We start from the raw sequence: 13,481 nt of genomic DNA on the forward strand, positions 1-13,481 counted from the left end.
TATCTCCGGGATGTGGTGATGGTGATGATGATATGGTGATGTTTGTGTTATGAATTAATCTACTGGATTACGAAAAAGAAGCAGAGGGAAATCGCACGTTGAGAAGACCGATAAATATACAGTGCGACGCAACTTGAGAAACAATATTGAAACGTTGAAGAAATTAGGGGAAAAAAAAAGAATATTCAATATCGCGACGGCACATATCACAGTCGCCGTAGGCGTCGAAATCTCTTTAACGAAGTTATTTTTGAACAGATCTGATAGCGTCCATGCAACAATGGTTGCTCGTGTACATTCAGATGCTCATATGCTGCGCCCTAAAGCTCACGGCACGGTGCGAAAACGCGCTCGCAGTGATAGCGATACATTGTGCGTGGACATGCATGCACACACGCGGTCGGTCGCTGCGAAACCATGCAATCGCTGCATTGAGGCTTCCTTCTTTTATGCTCCATTGGTTCTACAGACCAGTCCATTATAAGAACATATTTCGCGGTTTGCTCTCAACGTTTGCCTACCTTTCACGCAAGAAGCTGGGTCGGGAGACTCCATCGAGGCGACCGCGCGCAGTGGCGTTCACTGTACGTATTCGGTAAAGAGATAGCGTCTGTAAACGATTCTGTGCTTCCAGTTTGCCCATGATTATTGTTTTGGCAGTAAAAAGCTTCCCTCGTTTTGAGAGTGCTTACAGAAATGTCCATGGAGGAGTGCCGTGTGGTGTTTTTATTAAGCCCTGTACGCCAAGCAAGCCTATGAGGAGCGCACCGCGTTATTCCTCGAGGCGGAACCGCATGGAGCGATTTCAGGCGCGATTGACGCGCTGGTGGTGGGACGCGCGCATTCATTTTGACGCGTGCCCAGCATGATCCGTCACGAAATCGCGCCGCCGCGTGCTGCTGCTCGGAGTAGAAAAAAACGCGCCGCACGGCGTGTCCGCCAATCAGAGCTCAGGTAAGTCACGTGGCATTTTGTCACGTGGCATTTTGGTTTTTGGTTTCGCCACCAGATGGCCCTGCTCTCGGCGCATCTCGACGGAACCTCTCAGGCGCATTTCTTTTTTTTTCTCGGCAGAACTGGCGCGTGCGTCAAAGAAAGCACGTGCTACCGTGATTTCGTTCGTGCATCGTGTTGGTTCGCGCACCGTGTTCGCCTAAAATGGACCAAGCAACCTTCAACTAGGCCCTAATAACTGAAGTAAAGAAGCGTCTCGTCCTGTGGGACGTACGCGACCGCAATTACAAGAACATCAAACCTGCCCAGGCTTGGCGAGCTATGGCAGATACCCTCAGCGTAGATGGTATAGCAGATGCCCTTAGCATCCCCCTTAATAGTAGCAATCGCCTCTTCTGCTCGGTAGCAAGCGGCCGACACTCTATTTTCTACGTGAAGTTGTAAACAAGCAGCGGCCCCTCAGCATGCGGAAGGTACATATATAGTCGCAGTTTCGCAAACAGTTTTGCTGCTTGAAATTAAGCTTGATAAGTACACTTCGGAAAAAAATGTCGCTGTCTAATCACACTAAGATTATTTTTACTGTAGTGTTCTGTAAGTTTAAGGGCATATTATATATGCGACAAAGGAGACAATTCATGTCGCTGGGAGTTGTCTGGCAATCCGCAAAACGCGACGCGAAAGCGCCGCTCCCTTTTTTCGTGCGGGTGCTCGCGCGTCGGCGGCAACGCGGGCGCTCGCCGCGCCATGCGGTTCCAGCTGTTAACTCGGTTTCGAGGTTATTTGCCACGCGTTCGCCAGTTCCCGCTCATATTCTGCACGGTAGTACGTGCCCTCCTGCTGCGTCAGTACTTTGTTTGCCTCAGTTGCCGTCCGTGTGACCTGAAATCCGTATTGTGACACAGTTTTCTGCTTGAAGCTTCTTCGCACTTAGGTTTTATGGCATATGTGTATTCGTGCCGAATCACGTGTTCTATGGGAGAGTGCGCATAACCATTTGAAAGAGAAGGGGGGGGGGGGGGGGCTTCGGGGTAATTTGGACGCCGTCGTGTCACGAATGCCGTCTGTTTGGTCGAGTGCGAGTTTGCTTCAAGCCCTAAGGTTGTGACGTCACGCGCCAAAGCGCAACTAATAACGAGCCCAGTTATTGTGCGAGATACATGCTGTAGTTATTTACGCAGTAGAGCAGAAGCACATGGTTGACGAAAGAAAAAGACGGGGCACTGCGCTAACTAACAACTGAGTGTTTATTAACCGAGATCATATATATATAACCGTACAAAAGAAGAGAGAGAGAGAACATAAAAAAATCAACCCAGTAAGATCAACTGACACAGGCGGCTAACGCGGCAAAAACGACATTTCTCTCTACGATAAGGACACTGACGGGCAACAAACACAATTCCTATTCCTAACCTCTGGAGCTTCTAACGCCTGTGTCAGTTGATCTTGGCGGTTTGATTTGTTTTGTGTCTTTCTTCTCCCTTCCTTTCGTGCTGTGATATATATACACCTGCTCTCCTGCAATAAACACTCAGTTGTTAGCGCTGCGTCCCGTCTTTTCCTTTCGTCGTCCATGTGCTTCTGCGCTACTGCGTAAATAATGCCGCAGCAACTAGCCCACCGATTTGTCCTCCTGATATGCTGGAGCGTTCCCTGTCACACGAGTCTCTTATATGTCAACCTAAGTGATTTAGGGGAAACAAAAAATTCTAGACGACGAGGAAAACGAGAACGAGGTGAAAGTGGGAGCCAACGTTGCCACAAGTAGGCTTGTCTTCTTCAAGGCGACATATATGCTCTCCTCGCCACAGTGTACATAAATAGGTAGGGTTCTTCTAAGCCTAACTAATTCGCTATTAAATAATTATGGGGTTTTACGTGCCAAAACCACTTTCTGATTATGAGGCACGCCGTGGTGGAGGACTCCGGAAATTTCGACCACCTGGGGTTCTTTAACGTGCACCTAAATCTAAGTACACGGGTGTTTTCGCATTTCGCCCCCATCGAAATGCGGCCGCCGTGGCTGGGATTCGATCCCGCGACCTCGTGCTCAGCAGCCCAACACCACAGCCACTGAGCAACCACGGCGGGTAACTAATTCGCCATTCACGCGCGGAATACTCGCTAAGCGTCCGCAAGGAGAAGATGGTCCATCCGCGGGAAAAAATCATTACTAATCGGGTGTTCTGCTGGGTCTCCGATAGTCGTATCTGCGAACGTATGCAAATGACTCCGTCGTGTTGCCGCTACTTCAGTGATGACATTTAGAAATTAGCGATCTGAAACATGCCAACACACGAGGGAGGTAATGGGCAAGGGAGGGCTTTTCACTAAAACGTGCAGTATGCTAAATGTTTGCGCAGATCTGAGACAAGCCTGTTGTCTCTTGTTTTTTTTTTTTTTTTTTTTGCATCTCATTCAACTACGTACTGCTACACATCTGTGGCGTTTAAAGGAGAGAGGGTAACGGAAACAGCTAGCCGAGCAGAACGCCGGAGCCGGTTTTAACTGTACAAATATCCTTCGGCTTGGGAAGGTCGCACACGTGGCTGACCTTGGCATCAAGTGCCGCACTCATGATCGCCCATGAAAGAGAGTTTTTTTTTTTTAGATGGACGCAAGGCGTTGGGGCCCCTTTATCTAAAGCTATCTTTTAATGTCGCTAACGGAGCGATGTTGTCTAGTATAAAGCCAATAGACAACGAAGCCCAAAAGAATGCCAATGAGCCCATTGCATGTCGGCTTTATATTGTCACGTGGTGGTGACGTTGAAGAACACAGTAGTAATACTGTGAAAGACAAAACTCACTTTTATTGGGCGCACCTGTGCCCACAATAACAGGCTACACTAATAGCACAACGATAGCGGTGAACACAGTCGGCGATGGTCGAAAATCTGATCAGCGGGTCAAACGCGTCGGCTTTTATGCAGCAGTCGTCGAATGTTCCAGACTAGTCGTTCGGGCCCGCGTGCCTTCCACAAAGTTCTGCACCATTCGCGTCACGCGATGAAATCAGATAACACAAGGTTCGGCGACAACAGACAGCCGGGTAGAAGCATCGATAACTCTCCAGAAACTTCGGATACATGCAGGCGCGTGCCGCGCTGTGCGATTACATTTCTTAAGCGGCGAAACGTGGTCGCCCGGTAAAGATAAGTACACGTGTCAATAGAGAGTTTTAGAATAGGGGCCCCAAACGTTTTGGGGCCCCAAAGAAATAGCGTCGAAGCCACTGCGCATGCGCGAGACGCAAACTGCGTTTGTGTTTTGCGTTGGGAACGCTATTTCCCCGATTTAGCGGGAGCTCAAATAGCGTTCCCAAAAGCTTTGCGTCAACAAACATGGCGCCACCCATCGAAGCGACGGCTCTAACCTAGCACCAAACTGGGTTCGATTCGCGGTAATGCGTGAAGTTCGCAAGCTAGGAGAAGTGACTGCCGTTATCGCTTTGTCTCAACTAGCGTGTGTTATGAAGATTGATTCATTAGACGCCGCTGATTCCGAATTCGAGTGTGGATTTATGGCTCGTAGGCCTAACACGGCTAAGCTTGGCTGGTGAAGGCACGTGAAGTTGGTTTTGTTGCTCCAAACTAAGCACAACTAATTGTTTGCTGCTTGAAGAATAACCTCTAAATTGTAATTAAACGCGAATACACGCAAGTCAAAATTACTATTCATATCATAAGATGGTATATTTTATTTGATTATTTTTAATCATTTTTCTTAGACGCCGTAGTGGCGCTGTCAGCGCAAGACGCTATCTGCAAACGCAAAGCCCTATTCTAAACCTCTTCACTCCTGCATGCCCCAACGCTAACACCCGCAAAGCTCTTTGGGGCCCCAAAATATTGGGGCCCCTATTCTAAAACTCTCTAATATGGTCGAATATTAAAAAAAATGGAGGCCCTCGGTTTGCCTTCTCTCTTCTAACCTAATGTTCGTATTTCATCATCAAGGTTGTCGTCATCGTCGTCGTCGTTTTATTTATGTCAATTGTAGGACGAAGGCCTCTTCCAGCGATATCCAATTACCCCCGACTAATTACCAGTTACAATTACCACCGGTCGCTGTATCTCAGACGCCGTCGTGACACGAATATATGCCATGTATTTGGTCGACTGCGAGTTCCATAGAGGGCTTTAAGCTCCAGCAATATCTGGGACGCCACACGTCAGAGCGTGATCACTAACCTCCGCAGCTGTCATTGCGAGGTATATGTTGAAACGTTGCACGTTACACGGGCAGAACACCCCCCGCAAAGGGAAAGGGTACATGCATCTGTTTGAAACGAGCGAGCGTATGCGAAGGGTTGGAGTGCGCTAGAATTGAGGCTTGTCACTAACATGGGCAGTCACTGCGCGAACTCGAGGGATCAGCCTCTTTCTTTCTTTTTTTCTTTTTCATGACGCTTATCTACACAGCTGTGATTTTTGTGAGAGAATCACAAACGGAAATCTATAAGCCGCACAGAACGCCGGAGCCGAGTTTTACTAACGATTGTGGAAATAACTATCCGCTCGTATACAGGTCGCGTACCCGGCTAACGTTGGCATCCAGTGCCGCACTCTACCCTCGCCCGCAAAAGAACGTCTGTGCTGCCCCCCCCCCCCCCCCTTCTCGCTCCCAAACATATCCTTCCATCTGTTCTCTACACTGCGTTGAAAACCGCCCACTCCGCTGAGCTCGTTGATAATAACATAGGAATTCAGCTAGTTAGCAGCGGCGTAGCTCGCGGGGTTTGTGCCTTGCAGTCGACGACTCGTCGAACCTGCAGCTATAATCATTGCGCCAAGAGTTGCTCCAGCTTCAATCATGCTGGAGGCGGTGATGTGGGAGGGCGTGATCACGGCGCTCATCGTCGCACTCGCGGCACCGCTGCTGCATTACCTGTGGTTCTCGCTGCGGATGATGTTTCGACCCGATCTGCCGCCTGGACCGCGAGGCCTGCCTCTCCTCGGCTACCTGCCGTTCATGACCGAGTACGGACATCGCGACATCGAGACACTCAAGCAGAAATACGGCAACGTGTTCGGGTAGGTTGATGATGATGATGGTCATAATGATGATGATGATGACCTTGATGAGTATGGCGCATACCCACTCACGGGGATTGACAAAGAGTCGGGCATAGTTTAGATATGTGTTCAGGTAATAAGCTTATAAATCTAATTTTGTTGCATAAATTGAAGCGGGGAAGAAAAGTAAATTGAAGGCGCGGAAAGTTCAAAACGATTCTGTAGACTGTCATTCAATCAAGAGGGAATAAAAAGTATATATAATATTATGTTCCTGTAGCCAAAGTACGGTTTCTTCTTTTCCTACTTCTTTTTTTTTTAAGTTCTAAGAGATCATTTACCACAGGAAACCGAAACATCGTCCTACACGAAAGAAAATTGGAACAACTTGATCACCTTTACCTCTGGTCATGGAGAGCGCAAAAAAATTAAAATTATAATGAACTTCTGAGGTTCTAAGTGCAAAAAAAAAAAAAAAAACGAGCTGATCCTGTACTACGCCGTGGAGGTTAGGCTCCGGATTAATTTTGTCCACCTGGGGTTCCTTAATGAGCATGCAGTACCAGGTGCGCGAACGTTCTTGCGTTCCGCCCCTATCGGATTTGCAGCCACTGCGACCTGTACCGAAGCCGCGACCTCGTCCTCGCCAGCACAATTTGCGCATTGCCATCTAGCTGTAGGGCTACCGCGTCGGGTCGTCGAGAGCACATTCGTGAGTACACTCGGATCACGAAGTGTTTACAGTGCCATGAGAACTCCTGCTACAATTCGTAAATTGTAGTGTGTCCCGCAAAGTAATTAATTAGGAAAGATAATCAGGGATTTTTTTACTAGTCTGGTCGATTGCACGTTTTTATTTAAGGTACGAGTAATGTCCGCCAGTTTAAGTAATACCGCTCAAAGATTAGGATTACGCTATCTGCCCCAGGCGATCTTTAAAAATGCTGTACAGTCTAAAAGCAACAACAACAGTAACAAAACACGCCGTAAGTAAAACCTGGCTACTACGAAGTTGAAGGAGGAGATACAAATTCCTTCGTTATATCTATTATTGCGCTTACTGCACTATGTACCTCTATGAGGACTTCGAGGTAAATTTCATTTAGTTTGTTATATCGTTTATTTCGTTATACAGTGAACTTTCACTTGAGTGAACTTCAAGGGACCGTAAGAAATAGTTGACTTAACTGAAAGTTCACTAAACTGAACAGTCACTAGACCAACATAAGGCATGGCATACAGAGTCAAAAGTTTGAACTGCAATTCATGGAGGAAAGGACATGGCATCCATAGTGTTAGAAATGTGTGAAATGGAATTTGTGCATATCAACAAGTACAAGGTTCATAACAGTTATAATGCTGCCTTTATCACTTAGAAAAAAAAATCTGTAACCTTCTTCTGCACTTGTACTTTTAAAGCACAGGAAGTAGCAAAACTGCTCAAAGAGTCAATGTTTTTGTACACTTCTTCTGGCACAGCTTGCTGTTGAGACACAAAGTCTCTCAACTTTCCAATGTACCCAACAGCCTCAGCTAGAGTTACAGGGCTTGAAACTGGCTCGGCAGCTACCTCTTCTTCTTCTTCGCCTCTTCAAAAGGAGACGACGACCATACACATAGAAACACACACCACGTGGTTAATGTTGTGACAGATCGCCGCTTTGCTTTGGCGGCATTGTAAGCGCCAGCGATGTTACTTTGTTTATGGCCTCCGAGATTACATGTTTGCTCGTCTTGTGCGGATGATCTCGGAGGCCATGCCTTGTTGCCGTTGGTTTTCCACGCCGCCGCTTTGCCCCAGGGGCGTTGTAGCGCCAGCGACGTTACATTGCCGCTGGAGCGGCGGTATGATGAGGGCGGGCATCGGTTCTGATCGTAAAAATACGCCTTGGTCCTCTGAGCGAGTTCGTTAAACTGAAATATTGACTGTTCCGAAATTCGTTTAAGTGAAACATTTTTTGCATAGAATCTATAAGAAAACTGCCGGGGATTTTCCAAAAGTTCGTTATACTGGAATATTCGATAAACCGACGTTCGTACAACTGAGAGCTTACTGTATGAAGTTTCGTTATAACGATACTCTGACTGGTTGTATTGGGTGTCTGTCTTTTTCGCTCCCTTTCTGTAACGTGTGTCAAAGCGGCAAGTGGTTTTTCTGTAGACTCCAGCTTGGTTTGCGGTACGTGGTCTTCTTGTGCGACTTCGGCTCCATAAAGGAGGCCCTCTCGAACGACGCCCTGCTCTACCGGGCCCCCGAATTCTCCCTCAACGTTCACGAGAAATCTCAAAGTAAGCACGTTTGTCTCGGTTGTAGAAGATAGTACCTTGCACGCCAGTGTGGCTGTGGTATAGTGTCACTGTCCCCCACTAACATGTAACAAACATCAATAGCGTTTTTTTTTTTCAAATCAAGCACCCTCGCCTCATGAGCAGCAAGCAGTACATCCACAGCATATCGCGGCATCATCTGCCAATCACCCATCAACATCCGATGAACACTCACTGAACATTGATCGTGGCAGTGGTATTGGGGGCATTGCCAGAGGCAAGGCTAGTCTGGCAATTGCTCCGCCTCACCGTCCCAATCCGTGCTCTGTAAGCGTGTCACTGTGAGTCCGTAAGTTCCTGGCTTTCGCAGAAATGTCGCGCACGATGTGCTCACATCTCCTAGCGCACTATCCGTGGACCTTTCAGGGAAAACTACACCTGCTCTTCACTCGTGTGAGGAAACCCTCCCCGTGGTGGCGTAGTTGCTTTGGCAATGCGCCGCCACCATTACTTATATAAGCCCGAGGGCGTGGGATCAAACCAGCGACCAGGGTACTAATTCACAAAGGCTTTTCTTTTTGTTCGTAAGAACTTCTTTCTGATTGGTCTCAGACTGCGCTAATATTATGTGAGCGGTCACTGTTGGACGGTTTTTGTTCTTCGAACTTTGCCATATATCGTAAAAAACTTTTCGTGAATACGGGCCCAGATTTGTAGCGGCTTGACACCGTACTCTCAAACAATTGCGTGTGTCCCGGGCCTGTCAGGATTGGGGGCTCAATCCCATCGCTCGTGATCCGTTGTCAAGATTGGAGTCCGGCATGAATTCGAAGGTAGCTGGCCCATGCCGTCGTCCAACTTATCCACGCTGAGGACGTTGATGAAGGGAAGAACTGCTTCTCATCGAGAACGAGGAATATGGGTTTATTTACAGTATTTAAATCAGTCTAACATGACTGCTTGAGAAAAGTGCATCAGTCTAACATGACTGCTCAAGAGAAGTGTGCCGAGCACCCGCACAACAGCAGTTTTTAAACACTCGGTCCACCGGCGATACAAGTCGGCGAATGTTCGTGTTTCATCGCAAAACTAGCCGCCGCCCCGCAGGACCGTTTACACACACAAAGGCACACACATTCCGATGTACGGAGCCGACGTCAGAGGGGAGCCGTTCCGGGTAGCTCGGAGCCATTCTGGGAAGCTCGTTGTCTTGCGTCCCGGTCGGCGCGTGGGAAGCAACAAAAAACGGCTTTCCCGCGGCAGCTCGCGCACGCGTAGCAGATCAGGTCCGCGCTGGGGAGCTCGGGCACAATAGTTCGTCCGCCGAACTCATTCCGTCACAACGGCGATGGGGCTAGAGGATGGCGGCGGTTTTGAGCACAAAGCCCGCTTCATCGAACGCATCCTAGCTGAAGCGACGGAGAGTGGGGGATGCGTGTCTTGTTCCCCAGTCGTAATTGGGTGGCAATCCTGCATTGCAGCTCGCCATTCCTAACAGGCCCTGCTTTAACGTTTCCCTGTAGCGTTTAATTCCGTAGCACATTCCGTGCTGTGAAACGTGATCACTCGAATCGGTTTACAAAGAATAATGTACCTTAGAAGCCTCTCGGGGTCATTACGGATGCTTAGTCGATATTTCTAGTGATAGTACGAGCAGCTTGGCAGATAACTCTTCAGACGCGGAAAAGCGATATGAAGTTATGCCGGATTGATCAATAACACTACTGGAACACCAACGGTGATGACGCCACACTGAAGTTCTCTCTCTGGCTGCTTGTGACGTCACGCGTTTTCCCCACGTGTATGCGCCTGACTAGGTACTGAATATGAAAGGAACCAAATGTTCGGGAACCTTTTTCTCATCAGAAACGACCGAAACTTACGAAGGTACTTTGAAACCTGTGACGTCTGACTATGTACCATGAGAGAGCTGTGGTTTGAACGCGAAGTTTAGACTTAATAATGATCTATATATTTCTTCTAACATCGCAGCACCTTCAGCGATTACCGTGCACGTATATATAGACACCTGACCTACAGAAGTAACAAAACTAGAACAGACAGTGGCTCACAATTTACAAGATCACCAGATCAGAAGTTGCTTAAACAACGATGAGTATATGAAGGAAATTAACCATAAATATGAAAAATAATAAAGCCGTCATTAAGTCCAGTTACTTCTAGATCTACTGCAGAACGATCGTTTTTGTTTGAATATAGTGTTTAGAGCATTTTTTTTTGCGTGTATATATGTAGAGTGCTCTTCTATGTTCATATTGCGTATGCGTTTTTCACATGTATGCGTGTTTGTATTTTTATCCCTTATTCATTGGGTATATTTTCCTAAGATGTACGAGATTAATGTTTCTATTCTGCTGTCACAGTTCGTGTGCAACTGTAGTTCCACTTTGGAGGGCCCCGCAATGTGTTGCTTTTTCATTTGCAGCGCATTTCCCCGCTAATAGTCAACAGTTTCTTGTCAAATAAATGAAAAATTGATGATGGGAACTGCTTAGCCGTGAATAAGCTAGCTTCCAGTATCTATCTCTTTCTGGCCCCTTTTGGTCAAGGTTGAGGTATTAGCGCAGGACGCGATATAGAGAGAGAAAGAGATGTAATTCGAGTTTAGGAGGGGACGTCGAACGGGAGAGGCTTTCGTCTTTTCTTTACTGGGCGGAAAGAGAAAGGGGAGAAAGGGGAAAGTAAGGAAGGATAATGAATGATGATGAAGTCATACCGTGAGCTATAGGCATCCGCTGTCAGATACTGTACATGAGCACATATCCTCGAGAAATTCTCAAGAACAAAACCATGTGGGTGTGTACAAATGGTAGACGGTCTGCAGAATACACAACTCACTGCACAAACTTTGCACGCGCGTCAGTTCAGTGTCACACTCGGCTGGTTGACTTAATGGATATATTGTTACGGGGATGTTGGGAGTATAGGAAGGCTGTGTTTACAATATATATATAGAAGCAGTGCGAGAGTAGTTAAGATGGCTGACCAGCAACAACACGCAGCCGCCAGCGTCTCGCGATCTTCCGTCCTCTTCTCTTATCCTTCCGTAACAGCACCCCCCGGGTGCTGAAGCGCTGTCCCGGCGCATGTTAGGTGAAGAATTGCTAGCGAAGTATGGCTTCAGCCGCGAAACGAGCACGATGTCAACAGGCTTCGGACTTGAGGATGGATCAAACTGTAACGGAGAGATCTCGTAATTGATGTCGTTAACTTGACGTAGGACTTCATAAGGCCCTGTGTAGCGAGAGAGAAGCTTCTGGGAGAGGTCGACCCGACGACATGGTGACCAAAGGAGCACCCATGGAAACATCGCGACGGCACCGGTCGTAACGCTCTTTTTGTATATAATGCAAGGCTAGTAAACGAGATCGGGCGACTTGGTGCGCGACATGTGGGCGTGATCGATGACCGTCGATTCTCAGTTGCAACACGTGGCACAGATGGGAGGACGGTGTTAAACGGCAATGTGTGGTCGCGACCATACAAAAGATAAGAGGGTTGAATATTCTGCGGTGTCATGTCGGGACGAGTTATACGCGAATGTCACGTAGGCCAGCGTGGCGTCCCAGTCGCGGTGATCGTTGGAGACGTACATCGCCAGCGTCTCTGTGAGCGTTCGGTTGAGACGTTCCTTAAGACCGTTCGTTTGTGGGTGGTAGGCGGTGGACGGCTTGCGCTCAGTGGCACAAGAGCGCAGGAGGTCGTCGACAACTCGAGACAAGAACGAGCGGCCGCGGTCTGTAAGTAACTGTCGAGGTGCACCGTGGTGGAGAATGACGTCGTGGAGGAGAAAAGCTGCGAAGTAAGTTGCGCAACAAGTCGGCAACGCCTGTGTTATCGCGTAGCGTGTCGCGTAATCAGTAGCGACGGCGATACATTTATTACCTCTAGTCGTCGCCGGGAAAGGGCCAAGCACTGCAGGTCAAAGCCTACGTGAAAGAAAGACTCAGAGCGAACTTCGATTGCATGGAGCCGTCCGATAGGTGGCAGGGGCGGTTCCTTCCGGCGCTGACACAATTCACAAGTTGCGACATAACGACGCACGGAGCTGTAGAGACCTGGCCAGAAGAACCAGCGTCGTACGTGGTCATATGTACGCAAAACTCCAAGGTGTCCCGCAATCCGTTCATCGGGAAGTTGTTCGAGTACGACGGATCGGAGATGACGAGGAAGGACAAGGAGCAATTCATGGCCGTCAGGGTTGATATTGCGACGGTAGAGGATGCCGTCGTGCCGCACGAACATGCGGCACGTGCCGTCGGTGCGGCCAGATTGCACTCCGGCGATGATGGACTGTAAGGATTCGTCGCGTTCCTGCTCAGCGCGCATGTCGGTCATGTCAGTAGAAACCATGACGCAGGTCACCGGATCATGCGCAGCAGGATCAGGGAGATCCACGGGGTGACGAGAGAGGCAGTCAGTGTCCTTGTGCAGACGTCCAGACTTGTATAGTTGACAATAAATGAAAATTCCTGGAGCCGCAAAGCCAAGCGACCAAGCCACCCTGTCGGGTCCCGGGGGGAAGACAGCCAGCAGAGGGCGTGCTGGTCTGTAACGGGCGAAAACGTGCGGGCGTACAAATATGGCCGGAAATTGGAGACAGCCCAAACTAAAGCCAAGCACTCCCGCTCGGTGAGTGAGTAATTTCTCTCGTGAGGGGACAGCAGGTGGCTGGCATAAGCTATCACGCACTGGGTACCATTCTGCTGTTGGGCGAGAATAGCGCCGATGTCGTGGATGCTTGCGTCAGTGTAGACTTCGGTCGGTGCAGATGGATCAAAGTGGGCAAGTATGGGAGGGGTGGTCAGAAACCCGATGAGAGCCGCGAACGCGTGAGCGTGCTCCGGGCCCCATGAGAATGGCGTGTTCTTCAGAAGATCTGTCAAAGGCCGAGCAACGTCGGCGACGTTTTTGATGGAACGGCGAAAGTAACAATACAAGCCGACGAAGCAGCGCACGTCAGAAGCAGAACGTGGCACAGGGAAATTGCGAACGGCGCGAACTTTTTCCGGATCAGGTTGTACACCGGATGCGTCAACGAGGTTCCCGACACGGTAATCTGAAGGCGCCCGAACTGACGTTTCGTGGAGTTCAGTTGGAGGCCGGCTTTTCGGAAGACCGCAAGAATGGCAGCGACTCTGGTAAGGTAGCTGCCGAACGAGGGAGAAAAAGCAATAACCTTTTTCAAACATCTGCGTAGGCTAGCACTCATCACATA

Source organism: Dermacentor andersoni, chromosome 6 (assembly GCF_023375885.2).
Source record: "Dermacentor andersoni chromosome 6, qqDerAnde1_hic_scaffold, whole genome shotgun sequence".
NCBI lineage: Eukaryota > Metazoa > Arthropoda > Arachnida > Ixodida > Ixodidae > Dermacentor > Dermacentor andersoni.